At 43.7% G+C, this 23,060-nt stretch overlaps 1 protein-coding gene across 3 annotated transcripts in view; it reads left to right on the top strand.

Annotated features, from left to right (window-relative positions):
* The first annotated feature begins 5,273 nt into the window (after positions 1-5,273).
* ACVRL1 (activin A receptor like type 1) overlaps positions 5,274-23,060 on the top strand; it is a 182,821-nt gene continuing 165,034 nt past the window's right edge. For 2 of the 3 annotated variants that reach the window (XM_088445745.1, XM_088445959.1), the window contains exon 1: positions 5,274-5,495. The gene's annotated coding sequence lies outside the window, so the exon portion shown is untranslated. Of the gene's footprint in view, positions 5,507-23,060 lie in introns of all 3 variants that reach the window. The other variant, XM_088445812.1, reaches the window with a different exon arrangement.

Below are 23,060 nucleotides of genomic sequence, written 5' to 3' on the forward strand. Positions count from 1 at the left end.
GTGGTGGACAGGTTTTCCAAAACCGCTCTTTTTTTTTGCTAGGGATTTGAAGGGCCATACACACCCCTTTTAGTGATGCCACAGAAAGTTATTATAGCTGCCTATATAAGGGGGACTCTGTGAACACTCCAGTGCCAGAGTATAGGCTCATTACCATACTCCAGCGTTCGGTGCGTTTTCTGATTACTGTTTTGACCTTGGCTTCGTTTGTGACCCCGATTCTGTCTGATCCCTGGTTCTGCATTGATATTTGGTTCTGACCTCGGCTATTCCCTGTAACCCGCTTACGCCTGCTCGCTGGTACCGTCTCGTCTGTATTGGTTCTGACCCGGTTTGTTGACTACTCTAAATCTTCTGCACTCTGTCTAAATACACCAGCACCTGTATAGGGAAACCTAACCTGAGGGCCGCGACCTGTGTGTCAGACGCAGCCAAGCCCATACCTTCTTGCGAGGGTCCCTGGTGAATACAGCTGGCACATTAGACTCCGCGCCTCAGGAATAGATACAGCCAATTCCCTGCATACGGGTTGCATCCACAATCCACCCGAGAGTTGTGACAGTGCAACAGGAACAATACGGTGCGGCCTTGAGGGCCAAGGTACGACAAGAACAACACAGTGTGGCCTTGAGGGGCGAGGTACGACAAGCCACTGACTGAGCAGACAGATGAACACAGGTGCGGCTGGAACACCTGCTGGAGGCAGCAAGGTAGAGAACACTGGCTTGAATTGGCTGGACACAGGCTGACCATCAATATGTAGACATGTTTGTAGGTGACATGGATAAATGGTCAACACATTAAAAAGGTCGACTTTTAACGTGTATTCTTGTATTTGCTACTATAAGCTGTATCCTATATTTAATCATTGGTTAGATATACCATTCAGCTGTGTATAGCTGTTATTACCACATAATCACCATCATGGCTCGCAGCCCTCTGCATATGCCCAGCCTCCATCGAAAAACATCAGATGCTTGATGGTTTCAGATTTGGATTCATGGCTGAAGAGCACAGATGAATTTAATAAAAGTTGCAGAAGAACAGTAAATGAAGCAAATAAATAAAAGTCAGCTGAAGGTGGAAAATCCATGGCATGAAATGCACAGTAAAATCATATTTGGTTATGTTTAAAGCACTTACTGGATCTTTTCCTCCATATCATAGGGATGGCTTTACATATATTCTAGTGGTTCCTTTTGCCATTAGTAAACAGCTATTACTGACCACTCTTACTGGTGTTACTTGGACAACAGACACTCACCAACTCAACTGCACATTAGTTGTAGGATAGTAGTCATTGCCAGCTAAAGGCATCTTCCCTGGCACTGGGAACAGACTACTTCTGGGTGTTAGTATATGCAGCACATCTTTGCTGGTGACTGTGGCTGGTTCCTCCTGACCACTTACTATCAGGACTGCAGATTAGCAATCAAAGCATTTATTCAGGGTGCAGATTCAACTCAGAACACCCAAGCAAATGACTAGAGGGTTAGCTCTTATCTGTATGTCATACATGCTCTCCAGGAACAGCCAGGAGACTACCGAATCCGGGCTGCTGCTCCTGGCCACCCGGAAGAGCATTCAAGCCTCCCGGTCCTGAGCTGCGTCCACCCAGCGCCGCTCACTTGCCTTGTAAAGTGGACGGTCCGGATGGCCAATGACGTGATTTGCACTGAATAATGTCATCATAGCCACGCCCTCTGCTTTACAATTTCGGTAATCTCAGCATTGAATAGCGGGCACGGGTCCAAGATGACGCAATTGTGTCATCATGTACCCGAACTGCCCAACCAATGCCATGCCCCTGATCGCTTCTCCACACCCCCAGCCCGCACCATGCAGTGCCGACCTGGCTGCCCCCTCCCGAAGGGGACAACAAGAAAGTTGGCAAGCATGCTGTAATCCCCAGTTTTTGATTGCAAAAACAGGTTTCTATGGGGGCTGCTAAAATGTCAAAACTATCAAGCTTGGCCCCAGCAGCTAACATCTTCTATGGGCTACAAATATCAGAATTTTCCAAGAAAGGGATCTAAGCAGTGTTAGGAGACAGAGGGGCCTATTCATCAACACTAAATTAACGTTTTTAAGGACATTTCCTTAAATAACGTTATTTTAGTATTCATGAAGCCACTTAGCACAGGAGATATCACTGATATCTCCTTGCTCAGTCCCCCTGTGTTAATTTCCACACTCCCCATACATTAGTATGGGGATGTGGAAATTATGGCATTCATCAAATTCCGAAAATTATGAATTTTCGGAATTTGATGGAGGTACTATCCGCCACTGTGAGGTGGCAAATAGAAGGTGAAACTTACCTGCTGCCAGCTGGACAGGTCCCCCGGCGTCTTCCTCTGGCGCTCTGGTGCGTCCTCTGGCTCTGGAGGCTGGTCGGACACTGTGTTCTCCCAGCAGAACACAATAAAGATTAGAAAAAAAAAAAAAAACTTTTTATTTTTTTCCAATCTGTACTGTGGTCTGCTGGGAGACCATGTGACAGACCAGCAGGACGGAGCCGGAGGCTGCTGCGTGGGCAGGTAAGTGCTGAAGGGGGGGGAGGTGAGCGGGGGGGAGGGGGGGCAGGTGAGCGGAGGGGGGGGGACACAAACTTACCGCATGTGTAGGCAGTGCTGCGCATGCGCTGGGTTAACGAATTTAACAGCGCATGCGCAGCCCTGTTTCCAGCTGCGGTAAGTTAGTGTAGACAGGGATAACTATCTATTTCCTGAAAAGCTGTCATCGCAAAAATGACAGCTTTTCGGAATAGATAGTTATAGGGAGGAGGAATGATGAATTCCTCTGGTAATTAGGTAGAACTCCATGCGAGTTCTAAACCTAATTACCCCCATGGAAAGTTTAGTAATGATGAATAGGCCCCAGAGTGAAAAGTGATAAATAAGTGATAAGGTGCCAGCCAATCAGCTCCCAATTGTCATCTCACAGGCTGTGTTTGAAACATGACAGTTGGGAGCTGATTGGCTGGCACCTTATCACTTTCTTATCACTTTTCACTCTGTCTCCTAACACTGCTTAGTAAATAGACCCCTTAGAATGTAAACTCTTAGACAGGGCCTTTTTCACTCCTTCTCCAGTTCAGCGACTCTGACATTGTCTGCTCACTAATATGACGGGTACAGGATCATTGGAGGCTGTTGTGCCTGTCCGTGCAACTCACCTTTGCCTGTTGATTCTAACTACAGTGAGTTGCCCAACCTTTCCCCCCGTACCTGTCACTTCCTGCCTCTGGTTTTATTACAATGTTTGTATTTATGCTTCATACTGTTCTCTTTTATGCAGTGTATTTTTGCTGTGTATTTTTAGGGGTTTTATGTTAACCTATTAGTGACATGATGTGCTCCTAGCAAATAAAATATATTAATAATAAAATAATAATAATGAGCTGTAACTGGGCGTTTAATGACGAAATGTGTCTTCTGGATTCATATGAAGTCCTTTAGAAACTTGAACCATGAACAGGAACCAACACAGCTGAACAATACTGTCAGAGGTTCCCAGACTGGACATACTTGCCAACTTTCATTAAGCCCGAACTGGGAGTGTCACGGCCAGGGTATTTCAGCATGGCGCTAGGCGGGTGTTACCTGTGAGGTCGTTGTGGCGCGGGCTGTCTGGTGGCGGAGCTGGTGTCTGGCGGGGGGCTTTGGCTGCGCGCGTTGTTGTGCGGCCCTGTTGTCACTCTGCGCTGGTGAGGCGTGGCGGCGTCTCCGTTCCGTTTGGTATGGGCGCCGCCATCTTGCCTTCTGGCCATGTGATGCGGCTGGCCAATCCTGGTGAGTCACATGTTCCCTCCGGCCAGTAACAGCACGGCATGGGGTATTTCGGAAGGGTCAGTGCCTTCCTTCTTTGCCAGTGCAACATGTATCTCAGCCTAGCTGAGAGGGAGTTCTCTGTGCTTTCCTGTTCCTGTGAATTCGCTGTCTGCCAGTCTGCCTGTCAGCTCCTAGTTCCCACTGGACTATCCCGCTTCCTCCATCTCCCTTGCCCATACCTGAGTGCCTGAGCCTGCTGACATCCTGCGCTTCAGTTCACTACCTGCAAACCTGGCTTGATTATTTTCAGTTCACTACCTGCAAACCTGGCTTGATTATTTTCAGTTTCACTACCTGCACACCTGGACAGCTCTAATTGTTTCTACCTGGACATTAACCCTTTTGCTTCCACCACAGAACTCTTGTGCACATTTATATTTTCCTGGACTTTTATTTACTGCCACATTATATGTCTACTCAAGCACTTATTAAAAATCCTAGTTTTATTTTCAAATCTGCTTCTGTGATCGCTCCTGCTACCACCCCGGGTCCACAAGCAACCCAGAACATAACAGGGAGAGTCCCAGAAGGGGCAACGCACTTCAATGAGTGAGGGACGAAGCCTGCTGTGTTTAAATCCGCTATTCGCTGCATTTTACAGAGGGGGAGGGGCTAGGATGATGCGATCAATACGAATCTTGTCATCCAACCTCTGGACCGCCCCTGCTTCAATCAACAAGTAGGCAGCACTGTGAGATGGGCCAACCCTGTTTGGAGGCTGTGAGAACCCTACTAAATTCAGGGCTCTCCCCGTCCTTCTGGGAGAGATGGCAAGCATGCCGTTAAACCACCAGGATAAGTTTAACACATATTTTTATTATAAATATATTGGAAACTAATTACATTTTAATTACATTTCATAAAGTAATATCTTTTGATTAGTTTCAGGGCATGGAAATTGTATAAAATGAAACTTAAAGCACTGGAGAAAGACATTAACTCTTAAGTATCTTACCTCAATGGTACTGTAGTGCACACAGAACCCCTGTATAATAAACCTTTAGTTTATAGTAACTAATTTGGTATAACAGGTTTTGAAAGCTGTGCTATAATTTCACAGATACTTAGGGAAAATATCAAGTAATATTTCTGTCTCAATACCCTTTTCTCTATAAAGTCATATATTGATAATTCCCTCCGAGGCCCCCCCAGGTTTTATGTTTTGACAAAAGCATTTGGTTCGGAGGTTGCCTGATACTTCTAGGCTTGGTGTACATTAGCCAGAGCCACACATACGCCACATGCAATGTAGATCTCTTGTGAAACTGATAATCATGTGTATAACTGGCAGGACCCCTTTGTCACTCCTCATTAATCCATTTAGTTTGAGCTTTCCCATCAGTGGCTGGGCTCTGAAAAGGGAACTGTGTCATGTGTTGCATCCTGTATTTAAAAAAAAAGACCAACAGGAAGTACTGGGATTGGTAGCCAGAAAAAAAAGACTGTTTTTAGAGAGAGGAAACTAAAGACATTAAAAAGCCATGACGAGGGTGTGCATAGTTATAATCAGAACCATGAGCAGGCAGTGAAGGAACTTCCAGCTGAAAGAAGGGACTGATGTGAAAAGATCACAGACGAGAGCAGAGGAACAAAACCTAAATGGATGAATAAGGCTTTTTAATGAACTCCCTCTCAGGTCCAGCTGCTCCTATCTCACTCCAGGTAAATGTCAGGTAAATGTCACACGTGATATCTTCTCCTCGGACCCTCTATCTTTTATTTCACAGTTCTGAACATGTACAGAGGAAAGCTGCCCTCTGCCTAGAGCCCCCTGTTCTTCTTTCCAATGTGGGCAATGATTATACAGACCCATGTATCCATCTACTGGCTGCCTCAGTATTTATATGTACAGAGATCTCTTTAACATGTTAGGATTTATATATTTTATTGGTATTATGAAAGTAATATATGTTCAGCTTCCAACCAATACAATACAGTACATTACATGGATATGGCTCTACAAAGAGATGATTGCACTCATAAAAAACTTTTTGGGACAGGAATATTTTATTTTATCTTTATTTTATCTTTCCCGCTATGGTTCTTTGGGATCTCTTTTTGCTCCTGCTACTATGGGGTCTCCACGGGGTTCCTAAAATTTTGGGTTTCTTGAATTTCTTACTTTTTTCCGCCACAGACTAAAGAGCACTTTGCCTCTAATTGTTACCCTATTTTGGTGGTACCTTTTTATACAGGCTCTCTGCTATCACCGCTGCCTCCTAAGATGCTGGTAGTTATAATTACTTTTGAAAAGCTTTGCAATGCAAAACTGCTTGTTGATGAAGTCTGTTGATATACAATATTAAAACTTGGTGATAATTATTATCATACATTTATGATTTATCTAAGATGTTACAGTTGCAACATTATAAACAAAACTGTTACTTTAAATATATGTTATTTATATCACTTATTCAGGTCAATCCTATTCCATGCGATGTTCTCACGCGTGCGAGGCATCGCGACAATGGGCGCACTTGACGGCAGCCCGGATTTGCTTAAAAGTGCTCGCAGCTCCATAGAGCTCAGAGCAAAATGAAGTGAATTTGGGCTCGGAGCAGGCTGCGTAGGGTGCGAGTTGCCGATACGTTGCCGGCGTTTTAACACCGTTGCAACGGCAACTCACACCCTTCCATGGAATAGGATTGACTCCATTGTTTAGGTTTAAATATGCTGAATCTGTCATCTCCTTTATAAACTTTATCCTGTTAAAATATAAACACAAAGAAGGATTGTCTCAAACATTTGGTGTGTGGGTCCTTTATAATTATATATCTCCTAACTTTGTATTTCTGAATCAAATCCCTCTGTCCATCTTTTATTTTTTTGTAGAATCCCTCTGTCCCTCTTTCCTTTATAATCCCTCTGATTCTCTTTTCTTTAGAATACATCTGTCCCTCTTTTTTTTAGAATACATTTCCCCTTTTTTTTAGAATACATCTGTCCCTCTTAAGAATCCCTCTGTCCCTCTTTTCTTTAGAATCCCTCTGTCCCTCTTTTCTTTAGAATCCCTATGTCCCTCTTTTCTTTAGGAACCATCTGTCCCTCTTTTCTTTAGGATCCATCTGTCCCTCTTTTCTTTAGGATCCCTCTGTCCCTTTTTTCTTTAGAATACATCTGTCCCTCTTTTTTTAGAATAAATCTTCCTCCCTTTTTTTTAATCCCTCTGTCCCTCTTTAGAATCCCTCTGTCCCTCTTTTCTTTAGAATCCCTCTGTCCCTCTTTTCTTTAGGATCCCTCTGTCCCTCTTTTCTTTAGGATCCATCTGTCCCTCTTTTCTTTAGGATCCCTCTGTCCCTTTTTGTTTAGAATACATCTGTCCCTCTTTTTTTTAGAATAAATCTTCCTCCCATTTTTTTAATCCCTCTGTCGCTCTTTAGAATCCCTCTGTCCCTCTTTTCTTTAGGATCCCTCTGTCCCTCTTTTCTTTAGGATCCCTCTGTCCCTCTTTTCTTTAGGATCCATCTGTCCCTCTTTTCTTTACGATCCATCTGTCCCTCTTTTCTTTAGTATCCATCTGTCCCCTTTTTCTTTAGGATCCCTATGTCCCTCTTTTCTTTACGATCCATCTGTCCCTCTTTTCTTTAGGATCCCTGTGTCCCTCTTTTCTTTGCGATCCATCTGGCCCTCCTTTCTGTAGGATCCATCTAGCCCTCTTTTCTTTACAATCCATCTGTCCCTCTTTTCTTTAGGATCCATCTGGCCCTCTTTTCTTTAGGATCCCTCTGTCCCTCTTTAGGATCCCTCTGTCCCTCTTTTCTTTAGGATCCCTCTGTCCCTCTTTTCTTTAGGATCCCTCTGTCCCTCTTTTCTTTAGGATCCATCTGTCCCTCTTTTCTTTAGGATCCCTCTGTCCCTCTTTTCTTTAGGATCCATCTGTCCCTCTTTTCTTTAGGATCCCTCTGTCCCTCCTTTTCTTTAGGATCCCTCTGTCCCTCTTTTCTTTAGGATCCATCTGGCCCTCTTTTTTTTAGAATATATCTGGCCCCCTTTTTTTAGAATCCCTCTGTCCCTCTTTAGAATCCCTCTGTCCCTCTTTAGAATCCCTCTGTCCCTCTTTTCTTTAGGATCCCTCTGTCCCTCTTTTCATTAGGATCCCTCTGTCCCTCTTTTCATTAGGATCCATCTGGCCGTCTTTTCTTTAGGATCCAACTGTCTCTCTTTTCTTTAAAATGCCCCTGTCTGTCTTTTGGATCTGATGAATATCTTTTTATGGATAATGAGAACCACTAGCACCAAAAAATGGCTGCCCAGCTCCCAAATTCTGCATAACAGCACCCACGCTTTGTACTTGTTGTGGTAATAATTGGTTATAGTGTTTAATGCAGAATTGTACTAGAAGGTGTAGAGAGGTAAGGTAAGTGACACCCCTTTTTCACTGTCCAAATAACCCGGGTTATTTCTGGTTCTACCCGGGTCGTGGCTTGGTATAAAAGGTTCCTTAAAAAATAACCCAGGTTGAGTGACCCGGGAAGGACCCGGGTGACAGTGCAATGTAAACATCGCGACCTGGGTTATCAGACACAAGTCTCGCAACAAAGCCACTGATTGGAGCTTCAGTGAGCTGTCACCCCCCACTCTTTTATGACCTAATTTTTGTGAGCCTGGAAAAGGCCATTTCTAATGACATACACAGGTTTTGCAGGGCAGACTTGGGTTCAGTGTAAACAGGGCCAACCCACCTCTGACACTGGTTGTAACCGTGTTCAAAAACCTGGGTCGGACCTCGTTTTTTGGTGGACAAGGGGTATGAGTTTGTATGAATGCAAAGTGTAACTTTTTATGCTAATCTTTGTTCTTTGATTAATTCATTTTTATTATTATTTTATAGTTGAAGAGAAAACTAGCTCACTAATTGCAGGTGCCAATTAATTGGTTCATTTTTGAGGCAAACAATTTGCCTATAATTTGTTCAGCAGTGAAAACATGTAATTAATTTCGGGAGAACTGCTGATTACCATTGCAGAGTCCCAAACCAGTCTACTAAAGCTTCTAAACCAAACAAGTGATGGTGTTGCCCATACCAATCAAATTCTAGCTATTATTTCTCTGTTGCATTCTGGAAAGTGATATATATAATCTGATTGATTGCTATGACCAACACTATCACTTGTTTTAGAAGCTTTAGTAACTCTACCCCTAACTGTTAAATTAAATCAACCAGAAAATACCCAGACTGGTGTATATGCAGAATAGAGTGGTGCAAACAGTAATGAACTTTCTCTTTAGTGCTTGTGCATGGACCATCAATTTACCATGAGTATAAATGATCTCTATTTAAAGGTCCATTTGTTCTCAGTTCATTGCTGGTTGAAAAGAGCAAAGCTCTGGTACTAGCATTAATGTGCCGGTACATCAGGCTAATGAAGGTAAAGGGGCTAAAGCAGACTGCACTATGCCCGTTGGTGTAGCATATATGGCTTATTTACGCACTGCACTGCCCAGAAAGCGATTACATCCAAACGCATAATTGCAGAGTGGGACACATTATGTATTCATCAAGCCGTACTTCTGTCGGAGGGGGGATTCTGACATAGGCAAAGTTCAGTGCCCGTTTAGAGGCATATCTTATGCACCTGCTATAAGCATAAATACATAATGATGATGATGATAATGACTTTTCAGGCACTAGGCACATATGCTGCCTATGGAGCTCTGTACACATCTGGAGATGGGCGCAGCTATGTATATGTGTGGAAATATGCAATTTTTGTGTGTATTAATTAATGGAATAATTTGTACCCATTTTGCTATCAGTGTGATGATACTACTGATAACGGCATGTTTGTGTTATTTGTACCGTGTCTTGTACATTCATTTCCCTGACAAAAGGCAGCACCCAGACTTATTTATTGCCTTGTACACTCCTTCCCACAAATCTGACTATATACATTGCTATGAGTTGCAGACGTCATTCTGTGTTGTTCAGCTTGGATCAGCATAATCGTACAAACATGTTCATTTTGTGTTGCTTATATCCCCTTATATCCCCCCTCCCCTAGATTGTAAGTTCCTAAGAGCAGGGTCCTCCTCCCCACTGTCTCACAGCCCTCTTCTCTAGCACTTCTTTGACAGCCTTCACCTTCAGAGCTGTACTGTGTATGGAGAATTGTGTTGCTAACTGTTACTTGTGCTCTGTTTATATTTTGGTTACTGTATTGTAATGTAATGTTCTGTGTACCCTTTACTGTATGTACGGCACTGCGGACCACTTGTGGCGCCCTATAAATAAAATGTAATAATAAGAAGAATATATGACATGAACCATTTGTACCCATACCCATCAGCAGTCCCCATCTGAAAATCAAGACAAATAAATTCAGCCCCCTTATAGGCCAATATACCATCCAGATCATATCACAGCATGCTTTTTTCAGATGAGACCACAAAACTTTCCAAGTAGGCCATATCCAATTTGGCATCCAATAGATAGGACTGTGAAAAAAAAAAGGGGGGGGGGCTGTTGACAAGTTTGCATAGAGCAGAGGTTCCCAAACTCTGTGCTCAAGGCACCCTAATGGTCCAAGTTTTAAGGATATCCATGGTTGAGCACAGATAGTTAAATCAAAGGACTGAGGTACTAATTAAGTCACCTGTGCCCAAGCATGGTTATCCTTAAAACCTGGATGGTTAGGGTGCCTTGAGGCCCGAGTTTGGGAACCTCTGGCATAGAGCAAAGCGGAACTGTGATGTTTTCCAAGACAAAAAAAAAATATATAAATGCATGACTGCAAAAACAAGTTGTTAAGAAAAGGTTGTAGGACTGCAAGTGCATGCCAATAAATATACGATGTCTGAAGGTGGAAATCCCCTTTCAATACAGACCTTTCTATCCTGAAGCCAACCTCACACATTCTGCTGGGGGACTCAAGCCACACACACATTAGAGCACATTAGAGCTTTATATAGGTGTGATCTGTGTGTTCTAGACTCAGGTAACAGGTGGGATACGCAGGTCTGATCTGCAGGTGAGAGCTGCAGCTCCTGGCTTTAGTTACCTGGAGGACTCCAGATGGAGACCATCCCCCTGCTTGCTACTTAGGGGAGCTGGTTATATTAGGAGTTTCTATGAAACTGTAAAACCCCTTTAAGTGTTCCTTTTTATCCAAAAATTGGGATGTATGGCCATGTGCTTATTTGCCGCTCATCCTGAAGTGTGTGGGATAATCTATACAAATGGATTTAGGAGATGAATATCAGACCAGGACAAGTCTGAGAGGAATCTGTATGTAATGCCGGCTGTCGGGATGCTTCCTGTCAAAATACTGACAGTGGCATCCCAATGGTTGGTATCCCTACAGGGGACAGGTAAGTATACTTACCCTCCCCCTTTCTCTCCCTAACCCTAACCCTCCCTTTTTGTAGCCTAGCCCTAACCCTCCCCATTAGTGCCTAAACCTAAGTTTCCCCCCTTCATGCCTAAATCTAACCCTCCCCCCTTGGTGCCTAACCCTAACCCTCCCCCCTAGGGGTGCCTAGCCCTAACCTCCTCCCTCAAAACCTAACGCTAACCCAGCTATGCTGCCTAAACCTATCCCCCCGCGGCTAACACTTAGTGCGCCCCGGACGTACCTCGTTCGGGCTGGCGTTCTTCTGGATTCCGGCGTCAGGATTAAGATAGGCGTCTGTATTTCCACGCCTGTCTTAAGTCCCTTGTCGGGCTTCCCCCGTCGGAATTTAGACCGGCGGCATCGCGGCCGCCGGTCTCATAACTACATCCCGTCTGAGACATATGGGAATTGTTGTACATAACTGTCTAACTCCTCAGGCTAGTGGACCATCCATAACTCAGCACAGAATAGAACTTTTCACTATCATGCAATGTTTTTGTTCCATGCTGTAAATAACAAAAGGGCTGTAATGTGTATGAATATAAATAGAAGGGTTCATCACAACAGTAAATATAATGTATTTCTGGCAGTCTAACAGGTTACATGTTTTACATTTCATTTTCTTGCTTATGTTGCTTTCCCATGGGTGATACTCGTTGCCAAAGTTTTATTTTTCCATTTGCTTCAACATAAAAAGTATTGGGGTTATTTCCAAAACTGAAAATGCAGAACATAATAGTTCAGAAGATTCTCACAAAAAACAAACCTTATGGAACCTTCAGTCCGTCCTGCCCAGCCAAATCCTTTCTCATATACAGCAAATAATTACTTATCCAGCAATCCATTGTATCCTTTTATACTGTACGATAAACATACGTATTGCACTGCAGCCCACACTGACCTTGGACCCACTGGCATCTGTTTTGATAGCTCTACTGTGTGCGTGTGATCATCACTAGACCGAGAAGTGTTGCAAATCACATTGCTTTGCAAAGAAGAGCCCAAACAAAGACTTTTGCAGTGCCCAAAATAGGTCTGTAACAACTCTCTCTCTCTCTCTCTCTATCTATCTATCTATCTATCTATCTCTCTCTCTCTCTCTCTCTCTCTCTCTCTCTCTCTCTCTCTCTCTCTCTCTCTCTCTCTCTCTCTCTCTCTCTCTCTCTCTCTCTCTCTCTCTCTCTCTCTCTCTATATATATATATATATATATATATATATATATATATATATATATAATGTATGTAAAGGCCCCGGTTTAGGGTTCTGCCTGTTCGTTAGGCTAATCGAGAAAGGTTTAAGCATAAGAACCATTCATCTGTGACAAAAGGGAGCCGAGCAGTGACGATTTTAGTAAAGCAAAGTCATAGAAAAAAATCTTGTACCAAGCTGGGGTATAGGAGCTGCCCAGGGTGCTGAAACAGCAAGCCAGTGAGAGCCAAACAGAGATAGCAATGTGCCCTGCTGCTTAGCAGCAGCCTAGAGAGGGGAGGGAGTCAGGGACTGAGCAGGGTCCCATTTGAGGCAGATACAGAGGGGTCTATTTACTAAGCCTTGGATGGAGATAAAGCGGATGGAGATAAGATACCAACCAACCAGCTCGTAAGTGTCATTTTTCAAACACAGCCTGTGACATGGCAGTCAGGAGCTTATTGGCTGGTATTTTATCTCCGTTCACTTTATCTCCATCCAAGGCTTAGTAAATAGACCCCAGAATGAGAGACAGCTTCCAACGAACCCATGAAGATGCCCTGATGCAGACACCGTAGCCAGGAAGGAACCAGGGGAGGCATAGCTATCAGGAATTAGGAAAAAAAACAAAAACATCAGAACACCATCAAATGATTTCCATTTGATGGTGGCAAACTTCGGACTCCCACCATCAAATGGTAAAAACACTGCCATAGGAACAAAAACATCATTCAGATTCTGTTGTCCATCCCTACGCTGAACCTGCAGGCAAACTCTGGCCCCCACTCCTCCACCATAAAGTGCTCCACCTCCAGCGTGATGTTCCTGCTCAGCCACACGCCCTCGGTGAACAGGAGGCACCTCCCGTGGAAGTCAGCGCTGTTCTCGGACAGGGGCACCATGGCGCAAATCTCTTTTCCATGATCCTTCTGCCCTTCCCAGCACATCACAGTGGCTGGGCTCCAGCCAGCTGCAGGGTAGCAGAAGTGGGGGTTGCGTTGACACTGGTGAGATGCAGGGGGCAGGAGTGAGAAGCAGGGGATTGTGGTGAGTTGCAGGGTACTGTGGTGGGGATGTAGTTATGATGATCCCAGCCGTCAAGATGCCGGCACCAGAATCCCGACACCAGTCAGAAACCCGGCGCTATCATCCAGACCGCTGGCATTCTGATGGTAAGTATTAAGGTTAGTGGAGGGTTAGTGTTAGGCTGTGTGGGTGGAGGGTTAGGCTGCAGGGGGAGGGTTAGGTATAGGCTGCGTTTAGGTTTAGGAGAAGGATTAGTATACTTATGTGGTTGTGTCAGGATTGTAACCCAGTCGGGATTCTGAGCGCCGGGATCCTGAGTGCTGGCATCACGTACCCAACCCCTGTGGTGACATGGCGCAGGTTGTTATGGGCTATGGCGAGATGAAATTGCTCCTGTGCGAATCCGGGGCAGGTCACTAGTTTCTTCATAAACTAAACTGCATACCTTAGATTTTCTCAGTTAAGCTGAGATACACAATCTATGGTGGTGGCTTAGGTGGGCTGTGTAGATAGAGTGTGAGGCCTTATTTATCCTGATTTGCTATTGGCGAGTTTTGTGAGGTATGTAACTGTCACTTTCAGTAATTCTGATCTAGAAAGGAGAATTCTAAAACTTGGAAATCACTCTTCACATGCCTATTTTACTGTGTTAGTCAAACTCTAATAAATACAGAAACATAGAATAAATGTTTAATATTATATGCAAATATGAGATATATTAAGACACTAGCTGAAGTACCCAGCATTGCCCAGGTTTAAATCTTTGAGTTAGTTTTATTATGTTTAATTATCTGATGTCGTCCAAATCCATCCAGTAGAAGGCCCAGAACAGACTCCCTGGATCAAAGTTCTGTTCTCCGCCATGAGGTTGGACCAAGACCCCAACCACTCCATTGGAGGCATCTCAGACCAACTGCCACCCCTCTGTGAAGCTTTCATCCAAATCCTTCCAGTGGAAGACCCAGAACAGGCTCCCGGGTCAAAGTTCTGCCCAGCGTACACCAACGTGAGATCCAACCAGGACCTCAACCCTAAGTATGTCTTCTGGGATCCAATTTTACCACTCTGTGAAGTTTTTGTCCAAATCCATTCAGTGGAAGGCTCAGAACAGGCTCCCCAGGTCAAAGTTCTGGCCAGGGTACAGCAAATGGGAGGTCTGACCAGAACTCTAACCTCCCTAAAACCTGGCCAGGATCCAACTGGACCACCTCACATTGGTTTCATCCCAATCAGTGAAGGGGTGCCGAATGCAAACAAACAAACCAATGAATTTTATATATAAGATGATAGGCAATAAGGGGCTCATTTATCAACAAGTTTTATCATATACAATGAGTTTCAAAACTAAAGTTTCTAAAATGAGTTTCTAAAACTTGTTGTCCCTAAGTTAGGTTTCTGTATCCAACACACAAGATTAATATAAAGGTGGAACAGGGGTAGGAGACTAATGCAAGTCCGAGACAAAATTATTAAATGGAGTAGCAGTGGCGTAGCATACCTCCCAACATTACCCATTCCAGGAGGGACAAAATGCTCTGTTCAGGGGCATAATTAAAACCCGGGGGGCCCCATAGCAAAATTTTCATGCACTCCCCCAGAGGTGTCACTGGGTCTGGTGACACCCGGTGCACACTCTACATCTCCCTCATGCCCTAATGGGGGGCATGACCTAACAAAAAGGGGTGTGGCCTCACAGGAAATCCCTCAGAAATGCTGGGCTACCCTTCGGAGACTAGTGCCTGCACTGTCGGCTCCTCCTCTGTGACAGGAGCCGAGTGCTGTAGGAGAATGTCGCACCTCCAAGGGTGACAGTAGGTGCGACCCACACCATAGTGATGGCATTGACTCCCCCTTCCCCTTCAGTGGCTCATCTCTCATGCAATGCAGTCAACTTCTCCTTCAGCAGTGTGCTCCGCAGGGCGGGCACATCTGCTCTCCCAGTCGGCTCCGCCTCCGTCTCTCCTCACCGACGCTGAGCCTGCTGGACATCCCCGGATCACGGCCATGCCTCCTCCCAGTATCAATCAGTGGGGAGAGACGGAGGTGGAAGACCTGGCCAAGAGAGAGCAGATGTGCCTGCCCTGCACAGGAGGACTACCACAGAGCTGAAGAGGTGAGCGCATAACTGGCTTGGCAGCGTAGGTGCACAGTAGATGCAGGGGGACAGCTGGGCTCCGGCGGCAGCCCTGGCCCCATAGCAGCGGCTCTGTTCCTGGACTTGCCACTTAATTTATAATTGCAGTCACCTGTGTTGAACCAGTTCATTTATAAGAAAGGTGTTTTTTCAACACAGATGATGACAATCAAAAATAAAGAGGGAAGTCCAGGAGACGTGCTGCAAAATATGAGCCAGGGCCCCATGGACATATATTTATTACTTTGTAATTTTGCTTCTTATGAGAGTACTGTGCAGTATGATTATCATACACATCTCAACTGTCCTGACGCTGTATAGCATATTGAGCCCCTGGGGTGAGATACAGCTGTTGCATTTATTTCTGTGCCACTGTTCCTGGGCACATATAGTGAAAACCAAACGGATTTTCAGTGGAATAAGGACAAAGCAACATTACTTATTCCATTGAGAGCACGCATATAATTAAGTTATACAACTGTTAAGAAACATAAGGTGTTTACTGTTAAAAAGAAGGACCTTTGTGATTCTATGCATAAAGGCACAGAATAATCATGCTCCATCAAATTACCATGTAATGACGCAGTAATTAGATCCTGTGAAAATAAAATTTTTCCTTACTTATAGACATAACTCTGGGTTTAGTAAAGCCAGTTGGCCAACAAAGAACCTACCTACTGTATAATATGATAGAAAAGCTATTCTAGTGGTGCGTACACACGGTACAATAAAAATGCACGATATGAACGATAGCGATATCGACCATATTGTAATCGTTCAGATCGTTAATTTTTTGGTGCCTACCAACCCTCAAACAACCAGTGATACGCGGGCAAGTATGGACGATAACGATATCGACCATCACCCGTGTATGTAGGCCAACCTGGTCGATATCGAACCACGTTGCATAGGTACACGCGATCGTTGATCGCGGGTCGCTGGCCTGTCATTGGTGGGTTGGTGATGTGATGGATGAACGATAGCGATCATCCAGCACACTGGGAAGGTGCAGGACAATCAGTCAGTGACCATTGTTATCGCTGACTGATCGTACCGTGTGTACGCCCCATAAGACAATCCTTTTTAATCGATAAATCCTAGAAGGCAGGATCCTGTCGCCTTCTCTGCATATTACTGTTACAGGATAATATGCTGGGGGGAGGGCTGTCTATTTACCTACTCGTGTAATGCTGATTTGTATCATACAGCAATGTGCAGCATACAGAGAGACCTGTACATAACAACATTATACCATACTGTACTATGTAACATTTATAAAAGGCTGGCAGACTATATACATTTACTAACTAGTAATATACAGTACCATACTGTACTATGTAACATTTATAAAAGACTGGCAGACTATATACATTTACTAACTAGTAATATACAGTACCATACTGTACTATGTAACATTTATAAAAGGCTGGCAGACACTGTACATTTACTAACTAGTAATATACCATTCTGTACTATGTAACATTTATAAAAGGCTGGCAGACTATATACATTTACTAACTAGTAATATACAGTACTGTACTATGTAACATTTATAAAAGGCTGGCAGACACTGTACATTTAACTTGTAATATACAGTACCATACTGTACTATGTAACATTTATAAAAGGCTGGCAGACTATATACATTTACTAACTAATAATATACTGTACTATGTAACATTTATAAAAGGCTGGCAGACACTGTACATTTACTAACTAGTAATATACAGTACCATACAGTACTATGTAACATTTATAAAAGGCTGGCAGACACTATACATTTACTAACTAGTAATATACCATAATGTACTATGTAACATTTATAAAAGGCTGGCAGACTATATACATTTACTAGTAACTAGTAATATACAGTACCATACTATACAAAATAACATTTATAAAAGGCTGTCAGACACTATACATTTATTAACTAGTAATATACCATACTGTACAATGTAACAAAAGGCTGGCAGACACTATACATTTATTAACTAGTAACTTTGGGATACATTTAAAGGATCAACTACAATCGTACTAAGTCTAACATATATTTCTTCTTTCACCTATATGTTAAAGTAAAGCATGCGAGTTAATATATGTGCAGATGTTACAAAATAATTTAAATGCTAGTAACATATACTTAACGGTTTGTGGTTTCTAATAGCAAAGGCTCCAGTCGCCCTAGGCTAATATACATAGTGTCCCTCTCACATTGTTTACTTTCCTAGTCAAAACATAGACAGGCGTTTTAGGGCACAATATAATACAGGAAGTATGCCAGGGACCATTATACAAAACATAGAGCATTCCAGAGAAGTGTATTCCAGAGACTGCTACACAATACAAATCCTGGCCTCAGACACTGCAGATGGGGTACACTGTAGGGATGCAGTATGCTGAGATACAGGCACACTGTAGGGATGCAGTATGCTGAGATACAGGCACACTGTAGGGATGGGGTACACTGAGATACAGGCACACTGCAGGGATGGGGTACACTGAGATACAGGGACACTGCAGGGATGGGGTACACTGAGATACAGGGACACTGTAGGGATGATGTACACTGAGATACAGGGACTCTGTAGGGATGGGGTACACTGAGATACAGGGACACTGTAGGGATGCGGTACACTGAGATACAGGGACACTGCAGGGATGGGGTACACTGAGATACAGGCACACTGTAGGGATGGGGTACACTGAGATACAGGGACACTGTAGGGATGGGGTACACTGAGATACAGGGACACTGTAGGGATGGGGTACACTGAGATACAGGGACCCTGTAGGGATGATGGGCCTAATTCAGAGCCGCTCGTAAGAGGCCGCTCGTTCGCTCTGAGCGATGTTCGCACAACTGCGCATGCGTATGGGTCGTAATGCGCATGCGCAAACCAGTCATTGCGGTCGGAAATCGTGCGCTCACAAAACAGCGAGGGGCTGCTAATTTGACAGAATGTATCATTTGTGGGTGGTAACAGGGGAAGGTACTTGAAAACGGGGGAGTGGAGATCCGAACGCAGGCGTGCCAAACGGTAAAAAGGGCGTTTAATGGGAGTGCATAATTAGTAAAGGAGCGTCATTGACCACGTCACTTGGTTGTCTTTTAGCCTGAACTGCTCGCAGTGATAGCGGTAAGAAAAACCTACCACAAGCACTGCGAGCAGTTCAGATGCCTTTCGATGTACCCGATTAATCAAATAAATACCGGAGATGACGTGTGATGCGAATGGCAAAGGGGTGTCTTTACAAAATAGCGAGCAAATTTTTCGTTCGCTTGCTCAGACATACAGGCGTCAACAAAACCAAAAGAGAGAGCGCTCAATTTAAATAGCCGGACCCTTTTTTGGAACGACCCTCCGCAAATAGCGTCCGGCTCTGAATCAGGCCCGATGTACACTGGGATAAAGGACACTGGATGCAAGTCTAATGGGGTGTGTGTGGGCATTCCAGAGGTTATAAGTAGCCCAGGACATAATAAGAATGTAAGAATGTGAAGGTGTGTTCAGGGAGTAGGTTAGGCTGCAGTCATCAGCAGTGCGAAGTGGGCGGGAGGCAGTATGTGACAAATTAGGCTAGAGACATAGAGAGGAACGGTGACATTTAGAAATTTACAGGTGTGAGAGAGGAGTCTGAGTGGTATCGGGAACCACTGGAGTGACTGGCAGAAGGGGGCAGCAGTGGTAGAGCGATGAGAGAGGAAAATGAGGTGGGCAGTAGAGTTATGGTTAGACTGGAGGGGGGCGAGGCAGGTGTTAGTAAAACTAGAGAGGAGCACATTACAGTAGTCAAGGTGGGAAATTATGAGTTTTAGTGTGTCCAGAGAAGGGATTCCAATTCCAGGATCCCAGTACATTTTTGGTCCTAGAACTACTCAGGATTATAAACATTAAATTATGGGATTCCATACAGAGGCAGGAGTCTCTGAGGTCTGTCAGGCAACGCCAATAGATGGCATTGAATGCAGTTTGAAATGGAAAGGGTCTGCGCAGGACAACCAAATCTAATCAATAATTAAATGCACCTGCAGCATGCAATCTTAGGAGATTTGCTTCCCCACAAGAGTCACACCATATCAAACATCAAAAATGTGTCCAACTAAATGGAAACATTAATAACACATTGCAGCGCTGGTTACACTCAATAATAGTCTATATAATATCAGATAAAAAATCAATTAATCATACATATAAAATTTAAACATGCATTTATACGTAAATGTCTAAACACAATTATATATATTATCTTATTAAAATATAAATCCTATTATATATTGATACACAATCCCTTAGTTCTAAATAGATAACAATGTATAGTTATAAAGTATCCTTCGATCTATTGTTAATTGCAGCAAAAGTCCCAAAGAGCAATTACTGTTGATTCTGGATAGATGTTAAACTAAAGATATTTTGTATCCTTGGATCTGTTTTTATTGCAACAAAAGTCCCGGAAACAGTTACCAATTAATTGGATAAGTGTCTGTCATACAAAGGGAAAGAGCAGTCTCAATAGCAGTGCCTCTGCTTAATATATGAAGTTTGTTTGACTGTTATATATAGTCTTCCGTGCTTAACCGTGAGTTGTAGATATAATCACTGTCTGTAATACCAGCAATTCAGACTTTGTTAACAGTGAAGTCCGGGGTGTCCCCCAGCAGCTTCACAGATTTACTCATGTTTCTCCAGCCGACTATGGCCCTGATTCAGAGCCGGATGCTGTGACCGAGCGCTCACTCTAAATCAGGGCCGGGCTATTTTTTTTTTAGGACGGCCTCCTGGCCGCTCGCATAGCTGTGGGTGACCACCCACAGCTATAGCGAGCGGCCAGGAAGATGGTCGCGATGGTCAAGACCATCATGACCATCGGGCTTGCGACGAGACCCTTGTGGTAGGGTCTCATTGCTGCAAGCCCCAGAGAGATTTTGGCTCTGACAGAGCCGAAATCTCTCCCACTGACATCACTCGGGATGTCAGTGGGGCCGGCCCCAAACGTAGGCGTTCACATGGGAACGCCTCCGTTTGGGTAGCCACTTCCCCGGCCCGCCCACCAAAGGGCCCTATGTTCCATGTCCAGGGGCTAAAATTGGGGTGATGATGATCTATCCACAGTAATTAGCTCAACAATGGTAATAGAATAAACAGTCTCTTGAATGTAACAAAGGTGCGGCTACCGGTGCCAGTATGATTAAAATTATTCTCTCCGTCAGATGCCGGACAGCATAAAAAAGCCGGCACAGGACAACGGTTGTATGTATATCCCCGGGCAGCTCAGCATCAATGGCGACGACGGCGTCTGGAGTACAAATGACAACAAAGTATTCCTCTTCCAGATAAATAAGTAAAGTAATGCGAGGCAAATCCACCAGCTCCAAAATGGTAATAAAACAGGGATAGCAACGCGTTACCATTGTTGAGCTAATAACAGTTTTAGCCCCTGGACATGCACATAGTCGGCTGGAGAAACGTGAGTAAATCTGTGAAGCTGCTGGGGAACTCCTCTGAATTCACTGTTAACAAAGTCTGAATTGCTGGTATTACAGACAGTTTGATTATATCTACAACTCACGGTTAAGCACGGAAGACTATATATAACAGTCAAACAAACTTCATATATTAAGCAGAGGCACTGCTATTGAGACTGCTCTTTCCCTTTGTATGACAGACACTTATCCAATTAATTGGTAACTGTTTCCTGGACTCGTGGTGCAATAAAAACAGATCCAAGGATACAAAATATCTTTAGTTTAAGATCTATCCAGAATCAACAGTAAATAAGTGGTGTATCATTATAATTCACACTGCATTTCATTTACCTGAAACGCTTCCACTTTTTCTTGTACTTTTATCTTTATTTCATATTATAAGCAGCTCAAACATAACTTAGTTTTATATTTCTTATAACGCAGCCGGTAACGCATGGCCTGAGCACTGACATTAAAACTACTACCTCATTTTTTACCTTTAATAACAATCCTGGGATACTGAGACTGGCTACCAGTAATCCAGAAATCCTGAAATGTCAAATCGGGTCAGGGATTGTTATCCCTATGTCAGAGTGAGGAAGGGCCTCATTCTGGAAATATTGCAGATGTGTGAATGGCAGGATTGTGAAAGAGACTGTAGGGCTGATTCTGAGTCTGACGCAGAAGTGCACTCAGCAGCGTCTGCTGGCGGTCATCTGTCTGCGACTTTATGCAAATGCCGCTACAAACTCCTCCCCTTGTGTACATCCATGCGGCTGAATGTGCAATGACTGAGACGTCCACTCTCAGCGTCTATAGATGCAGTAATATCAGTTGGTGTGTCCTTAGACGCCACTATCTTTGCACCATTGTACTTGTACCAGCTCTATGGCAGACACAGTTTCTCTGTCTGAGCATGGCCTCCTATGTCTGGGTCTGTGAACGCAGCCTCTTGCATTGACACACTCAATACACTCCCATAACACGCCCACTGAACGGGTCATTTTTCTGTGCATTGCTAGCCACTTCCCAGTCATCGCCCATAACTTTTACACAACCTTTCTGATACAGCGTGTCTCCATCTCATCAGCGCCTTTGTGCGTACTCTCTGTGTAACGCATGTGCCACGAGTCTTCAGGAATTCCTGCACAAGTGAAAAAGCTCCAGGCAAAATGCATATCGGAACCACTCCAGGGGCACCTCTGTACGCACGGAGGACCCCCGCACCACCAGACCAATACAACTGGGGACTTACCACAACAATCTACTCAGGTACTTTATCTCCTCTCTGCTGTTCCGCTGACACCCTGCAATGTTTAGCAACAGGGTTCAGCTCTGAGCTACGGTAGGCAGCAGAAACAGCCCTTTAGTTTCTTAACTGTGCCATTGCACGGGACTCTCATCCCTAGTCACATGTATGACAAGACTGGGGAAAGCAGATCCCAGTGCATATAAATACACAGCTACTTTATGTTTCATCTATACACTATATATTAAAATTGTAACCTACCTGAGTATACGCAATCCAGTATTGATACACAATTACATTCCCAGTTGTCAGAGGGACGCCTCCCTAAACAATTAACCATCAGCATATTAAGGATTTATAGTATGGTCTGGTTTAAGGTGCAAAAATGTTTTTAACTGTGTGTAAACACCTTACTGTATATTTTCACTGAAATTTCACTGATATTCACCCAGGTGGTAAATATTATCACCAATCACTATTGTATATATAATTAACTCTTTTCTTTATTCCATTCTTTTCATTTTATTCTTTTCACTTTATTCTAAAAAATATCAAGTTAGCTACTGATTAACAACCTTGAGAATATAACTCTCTTACTACCACATCAGATGTTATATACAGTACTTAGTGTATTTTGAGCTCATACGTGTCTGTCTAAATGTTAGTTTGTCATATACATTTTTTGGTGATTTTATAAAGAAATCAATTAAAGGTTAAATTTTAATATCAGTTATTCATAATTACCTTGAGGTGTGCCTCTAAATATAGGAGTACTTTTTCTTTCTTACAATTGTATTACCATAGGTTTTTGCTCCTTGAGTGCACCCTCATTA

Source organism: Taudactylus pleione, unplaced genomic scaffold, assembly GCF_031769625.1.
Source record: "Taudactylus pleione unplaced genomic scaffold, aTauple2 ptg000005l, whole genome shotgun sequence".
Lineage (NCBI taxonomy): Eukaryota > Metazoa > Chordata > Amphibia > Anura > Myobatrachidae > Taudactylus > Taudactylus pleione.